The following is a 17,331-nucleotide window of genomic DNA, read 5'->3' as shown; positions in this document are numbered from 1 at the left end:
GCTATCCAAGGAGAAATATTGAGTAGATAGTTGGAATTGCAGACTTCTACTTCATGAAAGAAGAAAGTGTCCTTGCCAAACATATAAATTTAGAAATCTTCATTAACATATGTGGTACTTCAAGATATGTGACTGGTTGATATCATTACCATCTCACAACAAAAGAATTAAGTTTAAATTAAGAAAAAGTTCTTATAGAATTAAGTTTACAGTAGGAGATGCTCTTACAGAACTGGATCTTTGGTAGCCATGAGAATGATGGAGTCCTAGCATAGCAAAATCCAAATGACCTCATTTAACAGAATCAAAATGAGCATAATTATTGTACAGCAAGATCAGAATAACTGCAAAGCATGCTGAGCCACAAAAATATGTTGAAATATCTTTTTGAAATTCAGATATTTAGGCAGTTCCCAGATAATAGTTCTCAGATATAGAACTCATCTACCAAGGAAGATGCTAGATCTCCATGAGGAAAGACATTGCAATACCATGGCTGGTGTAGGCATGTTTTCCCAGTTTTCCTCTCCCAATATCATAGCCCTTTATTAAAATAAACATACTTTGGGAAAGAGCAATACTTACACCTTGTCGGGACTACAGTTTACATGGTCTGAGTTTATGCTCAAGTCCTTGGACCCAAAGCACCACCATGACCCCCACTTAGTGAAGGGGCACATAGCCAATGGAGCCCTGGTTCAGGTCCTTCTCAGAATAGGTTCACTGGAACTGGCAAGCGACAGCGGTTATTGTTCCTGACCTAGAACAAAATCAGAATGGGCATGTTTAGCAGTTAGGTCCCTTACATTGGTTCTGCCATTAAGAAAGCCAAATAGCAATCCTTGAAACATGCACAATACAGTACCTCTGCCCTTGGCCACTTTGGTGGGTTAAAAAGGAGGTGGCGGTGGCATCCTGGAGAAATAGCAGAGATGATTGGCACTAACAAAGACTTTAAGAACGCTGGTGAATGAATCCCATCACACGCACACTTAATTATGTCCACATGGAACAGGAAGCTGTGCTCCATGATTCTGTATAATTCTGAAGCTAATGGCCATTACTGGACATCATCCCTCACAGGTAGAATGTGTGGATCCAGGGTCCAGGAGTTGAGGTAGCAAGAACACTGCTCACCATCACTTTAGGAATTTGCATTGTATGTTCTAAGAGGAGACCAAGAATCTCTCTAAACATACAGTTGCCATCTGTTTCCTTTGGAACCTTCATGCCAGTAATTTAGGAGGCGTAGAAGGGAATTACCAAACAGCAGGTGCAATTGATCTTAATCATCATGGGAAGGTGAGACTGCTTCGCTGTTACGTAGTATGTACATGGAAAGGTACATTTGTCACTCAGGTGATCCAAGACATAGTTTCGGTCTGGAGGTAGAACAACCACACTTGGTAAAGTCACACTTGCTAGGGTCTCAGACCTCCGTGGATCTCCACCAACCAAGTTGGTTGCACTTTGACCAACAGAAATACTAGTGAGGAGTCAGGGTAATTTAAATGGGTGATAGAGAAGGGAAATGTTGGTTCTCCTTTAAGGCCCCAGGATCAACTGCAGCAGTGAGGGCTATATGCATTTTATTAATCCTCTCTTTGTTCCCATGTAATGATCCAGAATCCCAGAGTAGCTGTGCCTGAATGCAATGAATTTAGAAAAAAGTGACTCTTAGCAGGACAAGAGGTGAGCCATAGTAAATGCCTGTTGACAGAGACCCTGGGCACCATTTCTCAGTGGTCATGTGCTGGCTGCTAAAGGACTCAGTTATCTCCTTTATCAGGACCATTGCCTGTGGGCTGAGAAGAACTTCCTTACTCAGGAGCACCCCTTCCTTGGGCAGGGGCATCCTGCTTTCAACATTGAATAATATCAGAATACAAAAGGCCAGCCACATTACTTTAAAGACGACTTGTTAGTGTGATTTATGTTCCAGATTCCCCTGTGACTAAGCCTGATTTATCTGAGACTGTATTTTTTCTCATCTTGTACCCATTTGCTGTAACTGTATTCTTCAGTCTTATAGAGATTTCTCCTGAAGGCAATTCCCTCAGCAGAGCACTTTCAATTACATCTCCACTAGGGATCTACCAGAGGCGCGGGGAGACACGGATTCACGTATATAGATGATAACTCTAGAGCTATGCTAATTTTCTTTAAATGTAAGCAACCTAAGTATCTTAATAGCAAACAATAAAAGTAACAATACACCATAGATTGTGATGTTATATAGCTTTTATAACAAAGCAGGAAACTAATGGCAAATCCAATAGTAAAATCCTTGGAAGCTCATTATGTTTGAGATAATTAATAATTATCACTAACTCCCACCAGCTTTACTATTTCTTTTTTTTTCTCAGTTATCCAAGTCATATTCCATGAATTTTGATATCTAGGCCAATAAAGTTGATCATTTTAATTGGTAAAATTGTCTATATTAAAAACGGTTTCACGGCAAGAGTATTTATCTCTTTTCACCTTATGGAAAGAAAAAAGAAGAGGAAAAACTTTCACTTGTTACTTGGAAGAAGAAAACATGGTCCAATTATTATTACAAGAGATCTTTATGTCAGTGTGAGAGCTAAGCAAGGCTTTTATTTCCCTAGCCATATATTCTGTTTCCCTGACAGCACAGTGTGTGTGTATAAATAAAATACATTTATGTTCAGGTGACTAGCTTTATAGTTGTTATTTAATTAAATTTGAATTCTTTCCTTAAAAGATGTTCATATTTCTATTTTCACATTATCTTTTCTCAAAGAGCAACTTTATATTACTGTGTTGCAGACCAAAGGGATTTTATGCACTTGTGTGTTTGTGTATGCACTTACTTGAGAGACTTACTGGGGGAAAAAAAAAAAACTTGTTTATCTTTAATAGTATGACTTCTGAGTGGGAAGATATGGCTCTAGTATATGTATAAATGTAAGTATTACAGGAGAGACTGATGTTAGAAAGATGTCAGATAAAGAGATAGATGATAGATAGATATAGATAGATGGATGAGAGAGGGAGAGAGAAACTATAATCCATGACACAAATACTTAATTTTTATAACCTAAATACTTCTAAAGGAAATGTTGTTCCTTACCAAATATTTTTAGGAATGATTGATCTAATGACTTGTTCTTGATCTTTCTCCCTCCTTTCCTTCCTTCCTTCCATTTTAATCATATATGTCCACCACTACTCTCTTTAATGATATTTTTACAAATTTATTCTCATAAATGACCATGTAAAAAACACTCCTTAATTTTATTCTCCAGGTACCACCGACACAATATTGGTGTGAATGGCAAATTTTTATAGAACATTTGGGGAGAGAGAAAGGGTTTTATGCTTATCCTAAGAAATACTCAAATCTGTCAGGATATTTGACTACTAACAGTAGAAAAAAACTATGATTAATTTTTTTAAATGAAATAAAAAAGAAAATTTGACAAGAAGCTTCATTTAAAGTCCCTTAATCATTATATTAATTCCAATGACTATTTTTATTTTGTATAGGTTGGCAGAACAATGGTCTCCAATAATGTACACATCCTAACCTCTGGAACCCATGAATATATTACCATATATCCACAACTTTTTTTGCAGAAATGATTCAGTTAAAAACACATCATATGGGGCAATCATCCTGGATTATCTGAATGGGCTCAGTGTAACAAGAGCCCTTAAAAACATAAGAGAGAGAGAGAAGAGAGGTAGAGAGGAGATGTGCTAGTGGTAGCAAGGGTCAGGGACATGAGATTGCTGGATTTGAAGATGCAAATGGCCCACAAACCAAGAAACATTGGTGGCCTCCAGTATCCGGGAAAGGCAAGAAATGAACTGTCCTCTAGAGCCTTCAGATGAAATGCAGCCATGCCAACACCTTAATTTTTGTCCAATGAGAGCATTTGGAATTATTTGGATTTCTCACCACCAGAACTGTAAGATAGCAATTTTTTGTAGTTTAAGTCAGTATGATTTTGGTAATTTGTTATACCAGCAAGTAGAAAACTAAAAACTAAAAACCTCTTGTCCTTTTTGCTATCAGAAAATCGACTATCATTCCTATGCACTTATACACAAAGTGTAATTGGCTATTGACATCATGATAGGTTTCTATTTTCTAATTTTTCTCTATATTCAATATTATTTTGTGTAAGCATTTATAGTTTATATAATCAGGAACACAGATATATAAACAGATAACATTTTATAATGACTTTACAATATATCATTTCAAAATGAGAGTAAAGAGAAAAAGTTAGGAAATGTTTCTGCTATATGCAAGCAAGAAAACAATGTTTATACATATAAATGAGGAAATAATAAAAACTTTCATAAAAGAAATCAAATGTTTGCCCAAGGACTCTGACCCTAATATAATAAACATTGAAGACTTACTGAAATTATCCTTTTTGGAAGAGTTAATGAAACATACCCTAGATTGTCTAAATTTACTAAATAAATTATTTATAAACAATTAATGAGTTGACACATAATTTAACTACACTGAGTACTTCAATGTTTTTATTTACTGGATTTAGTATTCATGTGTATTGAATATGTTAATAGCAAAATATATTTTTCATTATTTTATTGTATTTTTTAAAGATTTTATTTATTTATTCATAAGAGATGCAAAGAGAGACATAGACACAGGCAGAAGCAGGCTCCATGTAGGGAGCTTGATGTGAGACTCAATCCCAGGACCCTGGGAACATGCACTGAGCCCAAGGCAGATGCTCAACCACTGAGCCACCCACGCATTTCATTTTTCATTATTTCAAAACATGCTTAATTTAATGTCTAGAGAAAGCAAAGTCTAAGGAAAATCAATCATAAAGTAAATGAGAAAATTTTGGTGATATATAGTTTAGATTTTTTATAATAATCTACTAAAGAGGTACATAAAAAAAGAGAAAAAAATTACTTGACTTGATAAATTAAAAATAAAATTCCATTGCAGTGTCTGACAAATTTCACATTTTATAAATGCTTTGAAGTGATTTTTTAGTTCATGAGATTCTCAAAATGAGACGTATAGAGTATAAAACAATTTGCTCCCTCTGACCTCCCTAATCCCATAATTTGGTTTGTAAGTATTAAAATTTCTCAGTGGCCCTGAATACTGTTATTAGGGTGGTAGTGCTATTCCCTCTCTGCCTTTTACTGTCAGAAAATCATTATAAATTGATAAAGTGATGATAAGAGTTTTATGATTCTATAAGAAAAAAAAGAAGTGCTTCGCTCTTAGTGTCTATCTTGAGAAAACCTATAAAGTAGCTTTAAAGTAGTAATTTTAGTCAATTATTGAACATTTTAGTGACTCTATTGAATTGCTTTTACAGATGAAAGTTGTTTCTTTCTTTCTTTCTTTTTTTTTTTTTTTAATTCCCAACTTGGAAAGATTGCAAATGAGTAAAGAACAAATTTGATACCCATGAATATATGCAGAGATATTCATCTTACTCAGTTATTTAGTATGTATATTAGTGATGTGTTTAAAATGATCTTATGATACATAAAACTAAAAATTAGACTACACAAAGATAATGATTTATTTCATTAGTTGGAGGAATGTAAGTGCTTTCTTCACTATAGGTGTATTTACATTTTATAACATTTTATAAACATAGGATCGCATCTTAGCTTCTTTGACTCAGCAGCATTATTTTATTTTTCGGTCTTTTTTGTTTTTTATGTATTTTTTTAGCAGCGTTCTTTTAAAATTCCCCCCTTTTGTGGCATGGATGCAGTAGGCCATTCCTTTTTATTACTGGGTAGCATTCCATTGTATGTTTGGTACCCATTCACCTGCTGGCAGGCATTTGGTTTCTTTCCACTTTGAGACTATTCTAAAGGAAGTTGCTGTGGACATTCACGTGCAGACTTGTGTATGAGATTAAGGCTAAAATGACAGGTAGTATGGTTAAGTGTATTTGTACAGTTAGAAAAAATCTTGATGGGACGCACGGGTGACTCAGAGGTTGAGGGTCTGCCTTTGGCTCAGGGCCTGACCCTAGGGTCCCAGGATCGAGTCCCACATTGGGCTCCCCACAGGGATCCTGCTTCTCTCTCTGCCTGTGTCTCTGTCTCTCTCTGTGTGTCTCTCATGAATAAAAAATAAATTATTAAAACAATATACAAAAACTTGAAAATAGTTTCCATAGCTGATGTATTACTTTACATTCCTACCTGCAATGTACATGTACTGTGGTGACTCCACATTCCGGCCACCTTATCCCTCTTTAATTTCCGACATGCTAACGGGTGCGTAGTGTATCTCATCACAGTGTTGTTGAAATTCAGTGCATTTCTCTGAGTACAAAGGATGCTTAGTACTTTTATATGTGCTTATAGGCTATGCATATGAAAAAATATATTCTTTTGTGAAATTTCATGTTAAATTTGACCCATTTGTATTTGTTTAATTGTTGTGCTCTAATTACTGAAATGTAAGCATTATTTATCTATCCTGGATAAAACTTCATTGCCAAATATAAAAATTGAGGATGTTTTCTTCCACTTCTGACTTATTTTTGTCTTAAGTCTTTCAAATAGTAGATGTGCTCAAGTTTTACAGGATCAGTTTTTCCTTTTGTGTGTGTGTGTGTGTGTGTGTGTGTGTGTGTGTGCTTTGTGCATCCAAAGAAATTTGTTTTTACTCCAAGGACACAGATTTTCTCCTATGTATTTTCCCCACCATAAGTCTTATAGTTTAACATTTTACATTTAGATCTACATGTCATGTAAATTTTTATATTGATGTAAGACAAGCAAAGGTTGTTTTTTTTTTCCCCAGATTGCTTTCCTGTTTTTCCAGAACAGTTAGTTAAAAAATCACCTTTCTCAAAAAAAAAAAAAAAAAAAAAAAAAAAAATCACCTTTCTCTTCATTAATTGCCTTGGAATAATACTTTAAAAAGTCAATCGAACAAAATAAAAATAAAAATAAGTCAACTGATTATATATACATGTAAGTTTTTTTCTGGATTATATCCTCTTCCAATGATGTGAATGTAAATCTTTATGCCAATATCATTTTTTTTTCAGATTTTATTTATTTATTTATGAGAGACACAGAGAGAGAGGCAGAGATGCAGGCAGAGGGACAAGCCAGCTCCAGGGAGCCCGATGTGGGACTCGATCCCAACATCCCGGGATCAAGACGTGAGCTGAAGGCAAATGCTCAACCACTGTGCTACCAAGGCATCCCATGTCTCGATTAAAGTAGCTTTATAGAATGTCTTGAAATCAATTAGTGTGACCCCTTTAGCTGGCTTTCTTTCTTTCCTTCTTTTGTAAAATTGCTTTTTTTTGGAGGGTCACTTGTGCTTCCATAAATATTTTAGAATAAAATAGTTTCTACAAAATTCTTGATGAAATTCTGTTAAATTGGGAGTCTTTATATTAGTTTCCTAGGGCTGTTGTAGTAAGCACAAACTGCATAGTCTAAAATAAGAGAAATTGGGGATCCTGGGGTAGTTCAGCGGTTTAGCACCTGCTTCAGCCCAGGGCATGATCCTGGAGTCCCGGGATCGAGTCCCACGTTGGGCTTCCTGCATGGAGCTTGCTTCTCCCTCTGCCTGTGTCTCTGCCTCTTTCTCTGTATCTCTCATAAATAAATAAATAAAATCTTTAAAAATTAATAATAAATGATAAAATAATAAAATAAAATAACAGAATTTTTTTTCTTTCACAGTTCTGGAGTCTACAAACTCAAAATGAAGGAGTCAACACAGTCCTAACCCTTCTGAAGACTCTACAGAAGAATTATTTGCCTCATTCTATCTTCTTATGGTCACTGACAATCCCTGGGATTTTTCTGGCTTGTAGATGCATCATTCCAATCATTACTTCCATTTTTATGTGTTATTCTTCCTGTGAATTGATGTCTCTGTGCCAATTTTTTCCTTTTCTTATAAGATTGCCATTCATATAGGATTTTAGGGCCTGCTGTAATTCAGTAAGACTTCATCTTAACTTCATTATATCTATAATGACCTATTTGCAAATAAGTTCACACTCAAAGGTTCTGGGTGAGTGGTGAATGTTGGGGAAACACTATTATAGCTGATATAGTCCCCAAGGTCTCACTTCTGATGCCAAGGACAGATCTCATGGTCTACATGATTATTTTCAGGTTCTACTCATAGTAGTAGTCTATTACAACAAAAAGATACAGATGAAAATCAGCAGAGGGAAGAGGCACATAGGGCAAAGCCCTGGAGATACCAAGGTATAGAGCTTCCGGTTGTTCTCTCCTAGTGAACTCTTGCACAGAAGAAACTATTTTTCCAAGCAATAATATGAGGCAATATAAGTAGACTATGCCAATCTTGGAAGCTTACCTTAGCCTTAGTGTCAAGAGTTTTTACTAGGGCTGGATCACATAGAAATGGTTGCTCATGCACATAGTTGACCTTGGTTTCCAGACCCTTTAGGGGTCAAACTGATATGATGTGGCTCAACGTTCTCCACTATAAATCACATTGTTAGCAGAGATTATGCAGAGAAGCCATAGGCCTCCAACTAAACAAAGATACTCCTATAAGGTAGGCAATACAAAGGCTTGGACATTACTTCACAGGAGCTGAGGCTAAAGGTTAAATTTCTCTTTGGACAAAGATAGTCCCCTACTAGACAAATTTTGACTAGTATTAATTGAACTATAAAGGTCAATTTGGGAGACCTTGATGTCTAAACAATATTGATCCTCCTAATCCATGATCATGGTATGTGTCTTCATCTATTAAATCTTAAGTTATATAAACCAGCTTTATAATTTTAAATGGACAAGTTTTACATGTATTTTATTAAATGTATCACTAAGCATTTCATGTTTTTGTTGAAATTCAATTATAAATATAATTATGCTTTTATTGCATTCTCCATTTGTTTGCAGTAGAAATAAAATCTCTTTATTAACCATTCTATTTACTTTTTTTTTGTATTTAAACTTTCAAACTTACATCCTGTCACCTTGACAAAGTGAATTTTGTGTCATGTTGCTTTGCTCTTAATGGATTTGAGTAGGTTTATTTTTAATTATGTTAAGGATATCAAGTTTATCTCCTGTTTTGACTTTTTAACAAATAGATATGTTTTAACTTGAGCACAGATTATATCAACTCCAAGACTGAGAGTATAATCTATTTGCTACTATTTGTATTTTAATAAACTCTTCAGTTAGGAGGGAAAATCATTTTAAAATATTTTCTTACAGAATTAAAAATCCCACTTCCTCCAACTTTTTTTTTTTTAACCCTAATCAGTGTTTTCCAATTTATTGTCCTGACACCATAGGCATCAGACTTATGTTGTTAGTTATTTAAAAATCTTGGTTAATAAGTAAGTCTAAGAAGTAGAATTGTAATTAGAAGGTGTGAAAAAAGAATCTGCACTTTAAAAACTGTCCAAGTGAATCTAGCTCAAACTCAACCTTTACAGCTATAGATAGAGATAGTCCAAATCTTGCTGTGAAATCATGCTGATCATCGCACAACAGCACAAGTAGCTGTTCCTACATAAAACTGCTTTCTGGAAATATATTCTGTAGTTATGTCATTGAGCTGATTGAGGAATATTATAACTGTACACAGAAAATGTTATTCTGCTTATTATAAGAACACTATTGAATATGTCATATAAAATCACTAAGGATTGTCTTTATTAAAGAAGTAACCAAAATTAACTTTCTCAGCTGTCAATAAAACATACAATTTTTTCCTTTTCTGAGAAGTGTTGAAAAACTGATATTTATTACACTCACATGTAAAACTGAAATTATTCATGGTTAAGAGAAATTAGTCACGTAGGCTGTCACCAAAATGAAGTTGTACTCATTTTTTTTAATGGAGGGAGTTTATGGAAAGAGAAATGTGTAAGAATTTGTTTTATTTTTCCCTCCCTTGGCAAGCTGGTTTGCTGAAAACTATCAAGAAGAGCAGTTTTCCCTGGAGCAAACTGACTCAGTTATAAGGGAAAGTAATTTCAGTTATTTATAGGTTTCTAGAGAAACCTTGTGAATTCAATACTGCCTTGTTTATCTCTGGGCAATGGTGTTGTTTTTTCCTTCTGTTGGCATCTCCACCTAACGTAAGCCAGAAGCCAGAATTGCACCATTTTCCTACTTATGATTCCTCAGTGTACTGGTATATTAATTTTATGAACAAGTTATGAATTTTGAAACTTGTTCCTAAAACCAACATTCTAGTTACAAGTTTTGAAACTTGTAGCTGAGCCCAATTCTCTTTGTGCTTTGGCTGCCAGAAAGCTATAAGCTAATTTCACTATCCAAATTTAAAAACTGTGCCAAATTTCACTGCACACATTTCTATGTTCAGGCTTACTGGTTTAATAAGACTCTACTGCTTCTATCCTGACAGTCTCTAATGTTCCAATACTATATGTATTTTTGTAAACTACAAAATAGCAAACTCCTTTGGGAAATATGGGAAACATTTTTTAATGTTTGGTTTGGTAACTCAAAATTCAACATTAATCATAATATTTCTTCTCCATTGTACTGTTTCTTCAACAATGCCCAATAGATGACAGTAAATATCTTGGCCTCACATGCTTATTTCTGAGCGCCTGACATAACAGATAAAGATATCTATAAATTCCTTTTTCTTTTTTTTTTAAATTCCTTTTTCTAATAAAATTAAAATATCATTGATATGGAGAAGCATAGGAACTGCTAAAATGGAGGTCATTCTTACAGAGGAGACATCTTGAAATTGCGCAGTATACCCTCCTAGCAACAATTCTGAAATTTTCATAATCATTCCTTAGTGCTGTCCACTTACTCCAAACTCAATTTTAAGCAAAAGCTTTGATTAAAATTTCTCCAACTTAGTTTGAAATCCAGTACATAATCAAAATTCATCCCCAAGGCCTACAATTTGCTTTGGAGATTCACGAGAGCTTGCCAAAATATTCTTCTAAGACTTTTTCGTGCACTAGTTACAGATACTTCAATTCAAAGAACAGCACATCTCGTTTTTCAATGTTCAGTTCCAAAATATCTTCCTGCATGTTTCAACAATCATTTTCCTCCCTCCCTTTCACAGTTTCACCTGAAACAGGAAAGGAAGCATACATAGAAAGCATCCTCTTACTGATAGAGTAAGACCATTTGTAATTTTGATCTCTTACCCAAAAGTCATGAATGTGTACTCCAGCGCTTACTTCACTCAAAAAGAAAGAAATCCCCACCCTACCCCCAAACCGAAAATATTTTATTTGACCCATTCTCTCTGGTTAAACTATATTCCTGCTAAAGGGAAAAGGAGACAATCCGATCCAACTGTTTTTAAGGGAATGAGATCTATAAATATAATTAATTTCTGATCTCTCAATTGTATACGTACATATGTATGTCTCCTTTACAATATCCCAGATCAGGTGTGGGATAGAATAGCTTAAGATAGAATAGCTTATAGTTGCTTTTTGAGAATCTCCTGATACACTCACTACTTCAGGATGTTATCCATTCTTGTCTGGCTTCAAAGACTAGTTGGATATTTCTATTTTTACATGCACACAAGGTCCAAAAATGGCAAATAAGGCAGTGTTTTTTTTTTTTTTTAAGGCAGTGTTTTTATTTACAGTGTATTTTAAAGACAGTTTGCCTAACTGGTAATGAAATGGAGGTAAGCATACTATTTCATTTGAATTTTCAAATGGGATTTGAACTGTTCTCTTTACTCATGCTAAAGGCCTATTAAATATATTAGCTGCATTTATTTTGGAGGGAACAATTGGCAATGCACATTTGCATTTTTCTGATGGTGCCATTTTTTTTACATTTATTTGATGTGATTTTAGCCATACTTAAAGTTATTTTTTTATCAATTTGGGAAAACGTTAAAAGTCTTAATTTTGTTTACTAACTTTTAACTTCATCCCCAGAGAAGTTATTAAAATGCATATATTATTAATAACTTTGGAGAGATGAAGCAGCTTCCACAATAATGCAATATTATTGGTAGATAAATGATACATGCCTTCCCAAAGGCATTTATATTTCCTGAACAAATATTACTCTTTCATTAATATGTTGTAGACTTGTGTCAAACCTAGATCTATTCATTCTTTCCTTAATTAGTAGGTAGCACCAATATGTTTGTGTATTAATGTAAATATACAAATGCACATTTATACATATGCCACCATAAACCATACACATACACCTATCAATAAGAACCAAATTATTAAAACTATTGAATTGAGTTAATTGGATAGAAATTTAACTGGAGTTTTTCATGCTTATACCATTGTTCATTTTACTAAGTGATTATATTCTCTGACAGAATGCCCTGTTTTCCAAAGTTAATTAAATTACATGAAGCTACATGCAAGTATTCTAACTTACCGAATTAGATCTCCTTTTGATTCCAGATATTTGAGCTGCAGAGCAATTAGTACTAATGTATTTCAAATCATTAGCTATTTTCCTTTTCACATTATTCACAAATTGAAGCCAAATTTTAAAATATTATCATTTATTTGATAAAGTATGTATTTAGTTATAAACTAGTACTCAGATTTGTATTTGTACAAACATACAGATTATTTTTCATACTATTATTGTTTGTAATATATAAAATATTTTTTCAGATATGTAGAACACTATACTCCTTTTTATTTATTCATGAGAGACACAGAGACAGAGAGGCAGAGACACAGACAGAGGGAGAAGCAGGCTCCCTGCAGGAGCCCAATGTGGGACTCAGTTCCAGGACCCTGGGATCACGACCTGAGCCAAAGGCAGATGCTCAACCACTGAGCCACCCAGGTGCCCCAATTTCCCCTTCTTTTAAGGACATCAGTCATACCGTTTTAGAGCTCACACTAATGATCTTATTTTAACATTATTACCTCTTTATGGACTCTATCTCCATTCTGAGGTACAAGGGGGTTAGGATCTCAACATATTACATTTTAAAGAACATAATCAGCCCATAATATTAACATGGAGCATCACATATTAACCCAAAAAGTAGATTTATACATAGGCTTCATTTTTAAGCACTTTTAAAATACAGCTTATGGGCATTGATATTGCTGATCTGAGTTTTGCTCATCTCTGCTTAGAAGATCAAGGAGTAGTAAAACTCCCCAGGAGTTTATTTGCTGAAATTTCTTGTTTCAAAGTGAGATATCTAGGATAGTTAGTGGGCAAATGAAAGTAAATCATCTAATAGCTAAAAATTGGTATTTCAACAGTACCATACATTTTAGGTTACTTTTTAAAAGATCAAGTTCTCAAGTTCCTATTATTACATCGCATGTATAAGTGCATATATACACACATACTATGACTATGCTTTTATATGTCTTATACGTATGCATAATGTACACATAAACATGAAGGTATATTTGACATGTGTACATATAATTTATGAATAAACATATGAAGACATATGAAGATGTCTAAGATATGTGTATAACGAGTAAATCCCCATTAGCACGTAATTCTTCTTTGCTTTTCTTGTTAAGAATTTTTAAAACTGGGGTGCCTGGCTGGCATAGTTGGTTAAGGGCCCAATTCTTATTTTTGGCTCAGGTCGTGATCTCATGACCTTGAGAAGGAGCCACGGGTCCAGCTCTGTGCTTAGCGGGGAGTCTGCTTCTCTCCATCTCCCTCTGCCTTTTCCCCACTACTCTCTTTCTTTTTTTCTCTCTCTCCCAAATAAATATATAAATCTTTGAAAAAAATAAATTTTAAAGCCAAAAGAATTATAAAGTGAGGTGCGATAGTCATTTGAACATATTGGAGCAACATATCACACAAATGAATACACTTTTTAACTCTAAAAAGATAGCAAAGCACCTAGCAATGAGTTTATAGTTTATAAACGCTTAATACACAACTGTGTGTTATGGTGGTGAATCACAAAATGCATGAAATAGTGGAAAACCATTATTTTAAAAAAATAAAAGAAGTAACGGCACTTGGATTCTGGAATAAGGACACAGGGAAAAAGCCTATTGCCTAACCACCAAATCTTTGAGATTTAAGGTACGTGGGATATTTATTGCAGTGATGTAATTAGACTGCCTTGATATATGAAAGGACCAAATTAGGGAAAACTAGTTGCTGCTCACATAACCTCAGATCTCTAGATAGCAAATGTATAGTTCCCTAGAAGTTACATTTTTGCATTTAGAGACATATCAGGTGACTATTTAATGAAACCAAAATATTTATGAAGATCTGAGTAGGTGGCACAAGTAGGATAAAAAAAAAAAAAAAAAGACCAGTCTGACAGGACTGAGAAGAAGAAGAGATGAAAATTAAACCAAGCCAAAAATGGCAGGAGGTGAAGTAGAATGAAAAGGAGACCATAGGCGAAAACATGGGGGATTTTGTGACTTAATATGCACGATTTTCTACTAACTGCAAAATATGAAGGAAGATATAACCCTAGGGCAAAAACGGTTTCAGATTTGCTGAGGCTAACTAAATTATATTTTTCTTAACTTTCCTATATCTCATTAGTCTCATGGGTAAAATCAATCAGCCATTCTTTTCACAGTGTTCTGAGGTTTATTTCTGTGTGTAAAATGCTAAGGATGTATTAGATAATCAGTGAAACTCAGTTGATCTTGGGTCAGGTTTATTGAATTAAGAGATGTGCAAAGCAATTCCAAAATAATTGAGTCAAATATAAATATTACGTGAACAGGTAAAGAAGAAATCCCCATGAAAGTATAATTCTTCAAAAGATGGACAAAAGGAGAGAAAAAGGATACTCTCTTTTTCCCCATATGTGCACTTTGGACAATAGTAATTAAAATAATACTACACATTGCCTTCATTCTCAATGAATAAAATGAATACTAATTTGTGGAAGACTCCCAGATAATTCCCTGCGTTAAAACAAAGGTTAACCGTCGAATCAGGCCCGTGGCTGTGTTCACACCAACCTTTACTAAGGATACAAATCAAAGAGAAAAGGAAGAAACAGAAGAAATTTCTTTTTCTGGAGGAACCAAAAGTGTCTGAAGCAACTTCTAAGAATGTCTCTGTCTCTCTTTTTTTAAAGATTTATTTATTTATTATTTGAGAGAGAGAGAGGAGCGGAGGGGCCGAGGGAGAGGGAGAGAGAGAATCTCAAATAGACTCCCTGCTGAGGGTGGACCCCCATTGCAGCCCTTGATCTCACAACCCTGCGTGGATGCTTAGCCCACTACACCACACCACACAGGCACCCCCAGCAGGTCTCTTTATCTTTTATTGAAACAGGTTGTCATTACCTCTTAATAGAAGAGGTTTTGAGTAATGGGCCACACACACAAAAAAAACTGTTTTGATTTCAAAACTCCTTCTCTGTATAATGCTCATTAAATGGAAATATGTTTCTATTACTATGTCCTAATCGCCTGTCAGCCATGACTCCTAAACCCATGATTTCTGGGTTTTCCATTGAGCCACACAGAGACTAGATATATCCTGCTCGAAGCATGTTCCAGAGAGGAGCTCCCAGTATCTCTCTAATGGTAAATACCATTAACATTTTTACAAGGTCACCTAGTTAGTATATTTCCTTCAATCTAACTCATAAACCATGAGTGCGACAAACCTGGTGTTCTTCCCATCAACAAGTCAATCGTCTTATAGTTGATTCAATAAATGGTTAGGAAGTCAGTCTAAAGCATAAGACATCTCTGACTTTCTCTTTTCTTATTCCAGCATTTGATGAAATTGTTAAAGTATGTTAAGGAATACGTATAATTCTAGAAATTCAAAAAATAAAAATAAAAAAATAAAAAAATAAAATAAAAATTCTAGAAATTCATTTTAGAAACTTCAACTAGTTCTTCATTTCTACTCAATCAAAAGTGAGTTTCTAATTACAAACAAAATAGCATTTTTTTTTTTACTTATTGTCCTTTTCAACCTTGTCACTGAAAAAAAAAATTATGTGTTGGTTTATTGCAGCTTAGGACACACTATGCGTGTCCTGGGACTAATTCTGTCTCAATGCCAGATTTACTTTTACCATCTTCGCATTCTGTGCTTCCAGGGGGTTTACTCCTAGTTTTTTGTGTGTGTGTGTGTGCCCTATAATCTCCCATCCTCACCGGCCTCCAAACACATATTGGAAGAAGAATTAGTGGCTGTGGATCATTCTTCACTTCTGTATCATTTCATTCTTATTTTCTCTGTGCGAATATTGAAAGCCCAAAACAGCATTCCCTCTCTTTCCTGCCCCATTTCCTAAAGCAGCCCTTTCGTTCACTGGGATAGTTCTAGGAATCTAGACATCGGTTTTCATTCATTCTACATTGCTTTGTGATGTAGAGAGGGAAGGGATGCTTTCCTAGCTTACATTCTAGACCTCAATAATCATCATTTCTCACCCTTACTGGAAACACTGCAATAACCTGATCACTACTCTTCTCAAAAGACTTTACTTTCTCCCCATGTCCACTTAATAAAAGCTATATTCCTTAATCTGATATTCATTACCTGCCTGAAATTATCTTTCTACCCTCATTTTCTCTTCTTTATATAACCCATAAATCTGTCACCTTGTTTTATTCACCTTCCTTGAAACACTCTTCACTAAAGCCAATTAAACTGCTTATATTTGCTCATTTTCACCAAACAATTACATCCAGGTTCCCATTAAAAGTCTTACCATTATTTCAGTTATTTCCAGTCCCTTTTATACCGTGTGATAAACCATAACACTTCTAGTATTATAACTCACCAAATATGGTAAATATTTTTAATGAAGTAAAAAAAATCAGTAATAACCAATGCATCTAAGGTAAGAAGATATTGAAGCAAATATTTCTTCAATTTATTTATTTTTTTAAGATTTTATTTATTTACTAATGAGAAACACAGAGAGAGAGAGGCAGAGACACAGTCAGAGGGAGAAGCAGGCTCCATGCAGGGAGCCTGATCGTGGACTCAATACTGGGACTCCACGATCACACCCTGGGCCAAAGGCAGGCACTAAACTGCTGAGCCACCCAGGGATCCCCTATTTCTTTGATTTAAAACAAAGGTAATGACATTAAGTTTGTTTTTTTTTTTTCAGTTGACATGCACATCAGTACTTTTACAAACAAGGATAATCTTTTCCCATTATTTCCAATTCTAAATTTTCCAGTGATTCTTACTAAGTCGTTCTAATATTGCAGCGATATCTATTGAGATATATACATATTGGTATTTGACCTCATTCTATCCAGGTTTGATATTTTTAAATAAATGTCCAAGTTTTGTGAAAAGCAGAAGTAAGCCCTTTATACTTACTCTGATTACTAAGGCTGATACTTTAATAATTTGGTGCTGTGAGTACTCAAATTA

At 34.6% G+C, this 17,331-nt stretch overlaps 1 long non-coding RNA gene across 1 annotated transcript in view; it reads left to right on the top strand.

The window, feature by feature from the left end:
• Positions 1-8,787, top strand: part of LOC111095663 — a 49,247-nt gene extending 40,460 nt beyond the window's left edge. Inside the window, exon 4 of the long non-coding RNA XR_005358664.1 lies at positions 7,699-8,787. This is a non-coding gene — a long non-coding RNA (uncharacterized LOC111095663). The remainder of the gene's footprint in view (positions 1-7,698) is intronic.
• Positions 8,788-17,331: the final 8,544 nt, after the last annotated feature.

Source organism: Canis lupus, chromosome 4 (genome assembly GCF_011100685.1).
Source record: "Canis lupus familiaris isolate Mischka breed German Shepherd chromosome 4, alternate assembly UU_Cfam_GSD_1.0, whole genome shotgun sequence".
In the NCBI taxonomy this organism is placed as follows: domain Eukaryota; kingdom Metazoa; phylum Chordata; class Mammalia; order Carnivora; family Canidae; genus Canis; species Canis lupus.
This window is presented reverse-complemented; position numbering and strand designations above follow the sequence as displayed.